The sequence below is a fragment of the Acanthisitta chloris genome, unplaced genomic scaffold (genome assembly GCF_000695815.1).
Source record: "Acanthisitta chloris isolate BGI_N310 unplaced genomic scaffold, ASM69581v1 scaffold16548, whole genome shotgun sequence".
In the NCBI taxonomy this organism is placed as follows: domain Eukaryota; kingdom Metazoa; phylum Chordata; class Aves; order Passeriformes; family Acanthisittidae; genus Acanthisitta; species Acanthisitta chloris.
The window spans coordinates 12,832-19,635 of NW_008687727.1; the positions used below are offsets into that span (position 1 = coordinate 12,832).

General features: G+C 47.6%; 1 protein-coding gene across 1 annotated transcript in view; it reads left to right on the forward strand.

Moving 5' to 3' along the window:
* Positions 1 to 6,804, forward strand: part of NLK (nemo-like kinase) — a 23,830-nt gene that overhangs the window by 761 nt on the left and 16,265 nt on the right. The gene's annotated exons all lie outside the window — the stretch shown is intronic.

Here is a 6,804-nt window from a genome sequence, read left to right on the forward strand (position 1 = left end):
ATCTGGGTGTTTTCTTCAGGGTCATCTGGATTCTCCTACCTGGCAGCCTCTCAGTCCTTCCCCTGAACAGATCCTGTGCCTCTGAAAAGACCAACTCTTGAGGACGTGCGTGGGAACAACTTGGCTATTGGGAGTAACTTCCAGGGGTTTTGGAGTGCCTTTGGGTATTTTCTGATTGCTTTATTCCACTGAGTATGTTGAGAAAACTTAATGAAATGCTGAGAATGCACATTGGCAGTAAGTTAATTAAATTGTCTTTTTTTGTAATCTTCTTAAGTAACTTATTTTCTGTTCAGTGTCTTCACAACACACACAAAGCACTGTTCAGATGCTAATTCCTGCCTGCAAAGCCTGCTGTACTTGCCTGAATGTTAAGAAAATACTTAGCAGGTGGAATATATTTTGATACCTTCCAGATGTATGAAAGTGTAAGAGGTTTGTAGTTTTGTCTGTGAACATCTTCCCACATCCTCCATATCAGTCTGCCAGTGACTTCTAGTATCAGGTGCTCTGCTGTGTGGGTGAGCACACCAAGCTCCTGCAGCTCATCCCCAGAGGTGGGTGAAATGGGGGAGAGCTGTCCCAGCTGGGTGAGTGAGGGTCTGCCCTGCAGGCTGGTGGGACACTTGGCACTTCAGGAAGGTGAAACAAGCTGGACAACTGGGTGGAAAATGTGGGTTCCTCCTGCTCCACCCACAGTGCCCACAGGGCCATGGGAGTTCCCAACCAGCTGTGCTTATTTCCCATACACACCTGTATTACCTTGTGGCGTGGCCAAATGTGCCCCAGACACAGGTAAACTCCCTCTTTCATCCTTTTTCCACTCGTATAGAACTCAGCAACTGCTGTCGGTGAATGAGAAATGCTGAATGACGAGTACTGTGGGATGTGTTGAGCTCTTCCCTCTGTCCCTGCACTCTGTGTAGTTCCCTGTTGCCTTTACACTGACTGGACTTGGCCATCTGTGTCTCAGAGTTAAATTGAAGTGAAATCAAAGTTTTGCTCAGTACTATCACCTCCGCTATCTTTTTCACTTTGCTTTCACATCATATCTCTCAAAATAAAGATTTTTTTTTTTTACCTACTGTTAATATTTCATTTTAGGATCTTTGAAGTATTGCCAGCTGGAGGCTGCTGCAGAGCTGTAGTGACCTGAAAATCATTAACAGCACATCCAGTTCTTAAATAGCTCGAAAAATAACAGCTGTTCTTTTTGATAATGTCTTTTAACGATGAAACCTTATTTTTCCGTGCTTGTGTGCTAAAAATTCTGCTGTCGGGACCAACTCTGCCTCAGTACGTTCTTTCAGACTTCTGTGGTGCAGCTGCCTGGGGCTCTTTGTAGGGAGTTATTTGCTGGCTTGGAAGTGTTGAAGTCCCAAACTGCTGGTGTGAGTAGGAGGTTGCACTTGGTGCGTGTCAGAGTTTGTGTTCCGTGTGTCTCCAGCCCCGCTGAGCTGCTGGGGGAGCAGATGTTTAATGCAGCTTGCAGGTGAGATAGGAAACAATGGAATTCACCCCAAAGCTGTGTCCCTGGGTGGGTGCAGCATCCACCTTTGCCAGTGCTGTTCCTCACTCCAGTCATCCTCGGATCTGATGTGCTTCTCCTGCAGCATCAGTGATGCTGTGGCTGATCTCTCCGTTTCCGTTTTCATTCTTCCTCGCTGGGCTTGGACCTCGTGCTCCAAGTTTAACGCAGCCTTACAGAGAGCTCTGGCCATGGCAGTGAAGTGAGGAGGACTGGGCACCTCTGCTGTAATGTTTTCCTCCTTCTCATGACATATCTGTGGGTGGCTCTTCCTTTAAAAATTATAGCCGAGGTGACTATGAATATCTCCCTTAAAGGTGATGGTATCAGCTCTTGCTTCCCTCAGACAATGCAGGTACAGCCAGAGGGTAAAACCCATTATAATGCCATGCTAATTGCATGAGTGTATATGCTAAAACTCCCTTGTTGTGAGAACTCCAACCAGAACAAGACCTCCCTCTCTCCTGATGCTGTTGCTCACTCAGCTGCTCTGTGCCCCGGCTGGCTGGCCACACGGTGCAGCCTCGGGCCTGGCACACGGGGAGAAAAGGCTCTGTGAAAGTGAGCAGTCAGGGGCCTCAGGTGGGGAGACTCCGCTCTGAGCGGGCTCTCTGCGCCCACGGCCAGGCCGAGAAACGCTTTGTGTGTTATCTAAGAGCCCTCGGAAAGATCGACCCCACCTCTGCCTCTCCTTGTTGGCTGGGCAGGGGCAGTGTGACTGATCCCATCTGACATATGCTTAGGCTGCCATTGTTCCCAGCAAGCTGTGTGTCTGTCCTCCCTTTGTCTGGGCTCGGCGCTGCCAGCAGGCTGTTCACAGCCACCCTGCGATCGGTCGGCGCTGCCAACCGGCCTGTGGCTCTGGATCGGGGCAGAGCCATCTAGCTTCCATGAGAATTGTCACAGAGCCTTTAAATGTGTTTGGGATGTGCTGGTGAACGCTGTCAGGTCGGGAACCAGAGTGGGAGATGGATGGACCGTGTGGTCTGTGCTCAGAGAAGGTTCTGCTGTCAGCAGCAGGGTCACTGCGGAGCTGGGACGTTGTCTTTGTCCTGTCTCACTGCTGCTGGAGTCTCTGTGGTAGTAAACTGTTAGAGCAGCTGCTTTACCTTGCTTGAGAGCTCAGTCTCTGTGTGCACATTGCCTTTCTTCCTTCAGTAATAAATCTCTGCTTAAATGTGCATATAGACATTATTTTATTTGCTTGGTGACTTCATGCTTGCTTTCCTCACCTCTCCCCTCTGCTGCCCAGCAGCCCATTAGGTGCTGTGGGTCAGTTTTGCCAGGGTGGGACTCAGTGCCTGTCAGTGGTTCTGCAGAGAACACAGATACTGGCTCCTGTGGCCTGTTCCTGTGTGCAGATTTCATGTACCCAATCAAGCGTTTCCCAGATAAGAGGGTTGATAACTGCACACCCTCTTCCTGCCCTTCCACTTCAGTCGTGGGAATCTTTGGTTTGTGAACTTTTCTGAAGTATTTTTAATATCTTCCCATGCTCAAGTATATTTTGAACTATGCCAAGATGTGACTGGTGAGATACCAAGCACTGAAACAGTGTGTGTTGGTATCACGTGCCCTTGAGTCTGAGCTGCATTATTTGTTTCAAAGTGGTGTCCCAAACATGCCTGGGTGAGCAGCTGCAATGCGTGTGGGACCAGGCCAGTCCCGTAGCTCAGGGCGAGGCTCTCTGGAGGAGCCTGTGAGGTTAGAGTCAAGCAACTGAGGAAGAAGGTTCACTGACTAATAAGAAAAACTTGCAGAGTAATCCTGTTAAGTCCTCCTCCTACTGGTAAGTGCTGGTGTACATTTGTAGGTATTGTCTGTGACTGTGAGGAAGGTTCACTTCCCTCCTAGCACAAGCTCCACCAGCAGTTTCCCACACCGCCCCGAGAACATTCTTTCATTATCTTGCTCCTGTGTAATAATTGCACGGGGCAGTCACAAACTTGTTTTTCTACCAGCTGAAACTACAGAACAATGCGTATGCCTTGACCTGGATTCAGGGGGAGGAAAAGTCACTGTTGGTGTAGTCTCCACCTTGAAAATTTGCCATGGCCATGGCAGAGAGTTGCCAGAGGCCTGTAATGCGTAATTGGAACGGCTGAATGCCTGCAAGGATTCTTGGAGATAAGGCTTGTCTTTGAAAACATTTTAACTAGGGGTCTGGATTGTGTCATTAATCCCTTCTGCAGTCCCATTCCTCTCTAAAATTGGGTTATTTCTGGCCTGATCAGCCTGCAGTGCAAATAGGAGCTGCAGGTTTTGGAAACTCTTTTTTTCTTGATGTTTTATGTCTGACTAGTTTTTAAACTTTTTATGTTGTTCTTAAATATAGCAAGACATATATATGTATATTATGTGTAATCAGCAAAAATCTGAGGGCTGTGGGATGGCTCAGTGCAGCCGCTGCCCATCTGCAGTGCTGCAGGAGGGTGGGAGCAGGACCCCTCTGCCCACGGCAGCTCACCCCACCAGCACATCTCCTGGATGAGCACGTTCTTAACTTGTCCATTGAAGGATGGGGAGGTGAGGTGAGTGTGGGGACACAGGTGAGTGCTGTCACCTCACTGGGCTGGGGAGCAGGACGTGCCCCTCTGTCCCCAGACACACAGCCAGGCAGTGTCCTCTGACACTGACCAAGCCAGTGGGAACACACAGACCTGGAGCTGCTGTCAGTGTTTCACTTGGATCAATAGTGTAAGAGTCACTTTTTGCTGTGGCTTGTCCAGTTCAGCGAAGGACCTAAACCACTGGGGTTTCTTGCCTGGAGTCACATCCTTCCTAATGTCCTGGGTAAAGCTGGACTGTCTCCCTTGATATTCCCACTTCCAAACCACATCTGTTAGCTTATTTTTTGCCCCATACCTATATATACTTTTTTTGCTAAGCTATTTTTGGTTTCAGTCTCGGTCTCTTATTTCTATCCTCAGCTGCAGCTGGTGTTTAATGAGTGAAACCTTTGTAGCCTTCAGTAGTGGCCTGAAAGCACATTGTGGTGCCTCTGCTGAGTGATGGATAGCTGCCTGCCTGCTGGTCCCTTTGCTGCAGGATTCACCCGGGCTGGGGTGTCCTCGCAAAGCAGAGGGGGAATTGAAACGTGTTCTTCTGAGAGCAGCAGTAAGTAAAGTTGCCTTTCTAGCTGTTCTCTCAATTAGCTCCTAGGAGATTTTCCTGCTTTGCTAGTTTCTCCCGGGGATATGTGACCTGATAGCATATTGCTATAAATAATTATTTCACTGTATCAAAGTAGGTACTGTACACAAACACAAAGCAGCACTTTCAGCATCTTTTTTTGGCTGCTGTAAACACCAGGTTTTCAGACAGGCTATTCTCTTTCTTCCATCCTTGTTCCTGTTCTTTGCACTGCAGGTCTGACAGTTCTGATCTTCAGAACTGGGATTGTTAGTTCTGTGGTGCCCCTTGAAGTGAAATTGCTGGTGAGTGACACAAAGCTCAGAAGGCAAGGCAAGGAGGTGAGGGGCAGGGTGAGATTGCTGCAGCTCTGGGGGAGAGAGCAGAGGAATTGCTTCTCAGCTGGATGCTGCAGGTCATCATTACTTGTCTGGAGAAGTGGATTATTTAAAAGGAAAAAAGAAACTGGTCTTCAGTGCATATGCCACAGCAGCCCCATTTAACTCCATCCTCTGTCAGAGCCTGCCACAGGGCACTGGGAGAACACCACTCACCCGCACCAGCTCCAGCCTGGAAGCGTCTGAAGGAGCAGAGCAGCCACTCCAGGCCTGGCTGGCACAGCTGGGGGGACCCTCAGCAGCTCTGCAGTGTGTTCAGCTCTCTTTGGTTTTTAAAATGGGTCCCACAGCTAGTGAAAATGAGCATCAGTAAATCTGTGATAGCTAACGTCAGTCAGGGGTTTGTGTTCTCTGATTAAAGACCAAGCATTTTATCAAGCCTTTCACTCTCCCTAATGAGGCTCCACCACAGCTCCATCCGTGGGAGGAGGGAGAGGATTCACAGGGCACTGATGCTCCCTGCTATCAGCTACCTGCTTATGTTCTGACTGAACAGAGTTTAGTATTCCCAGAGAAGTGTCTTTGTGGATACTGGGGAGATTTGGTACTTGCAGGTACAGAGTGCCAGCAGTTTCCTCAAGTGAGGCTCAGCAGCAGGAGAAGCTCAGAAATTAGGGGATCTGGGCTCAGTTTTTGACTGTGTGCCCTCAGTCAGAGGGAAAAAGGTGATGAGCCATTCAGATTAGTGGGGGTAGTGCTTGAAAGGCTTTTCAGGCATTCAGCAACTACTTTCCTATGCAAATAATCTCTCTAAGGCGGTGTTTATTTTGAAATGTGTTTCTTTTTGAAAAAATATGGTAAAAGAATTAGGAAGCTTAGACAAAGTTCCGGCTTAATACCAGTAGGTAAAAGAGTTGTACAGGTTGTATTATTGTCGATGTGTAATTAACACTGATATGGGAACTGTGGTTTAGGCAGCTGTAAGCTGCTCGTGGCTCTCTGCAGGGCAGGTGTGAACTGACTCAACTGGAGATGGTCAGTGTCCACATCCCAAAACTCAGTTTCAGTCTGAGGTGGTTTGGGCAAACACTGACTGTTGGTTCCTGTTTTGTGCAGTCGCCATCACTTTGTATCAGAACAGTGCAGAAAATGAGTGTTTGAAATCCCTCGAAAACCCCATTTGACATATCTTTCTGCAATGACCTCCACTTCAGACTTCCTGGTTTCCATTTGTCTGTGGGAACTCCAGAGATGACTTTCCCTGAATTTCTGTCTTGGATTCACTTTTTAACTTTGAATATATTACTTTTGCATTTTAACATTTCTCTCTGTTTGGGCAGTGGGAGAGGAGTTACTTCTGGTCTTCTCATGTCGTGAGTATCAGAATTTGCCTGGAGATGTTTTGGGTTACTATTCTAAAACTGAATTCTCTTATTCTATTTTAATATTTTGTTAGAATTGGGAACGACCCTTTTAATCCAGAACTCAATTAAAAGGACACCTTTCAAGGTCAGCTGGCAGTTTTGTGGGAGGTATGGCACTGTCTGAGAGCATAGCAAGTGCAGGTTGTAGTTTATAAATAGTTTTGGGTTTAGACTAATGGAAATGTTAGCAGGTTTCAGGTTTAATTTTCTTAGACAGGACTATGTAAATAGATATTTTACTGTAAAAATCAGATGCTTGTTTTGTATCTGCATTCAGAGCATGCTGCAGGTAGTATTGACATGGTTCCTGGGAGGCTGAGTCGGCCAGGAGCTGGTTGTGGGCTGCCCCAGCTCAGGGAGAGCAAACTCGGCACGGCGCAAA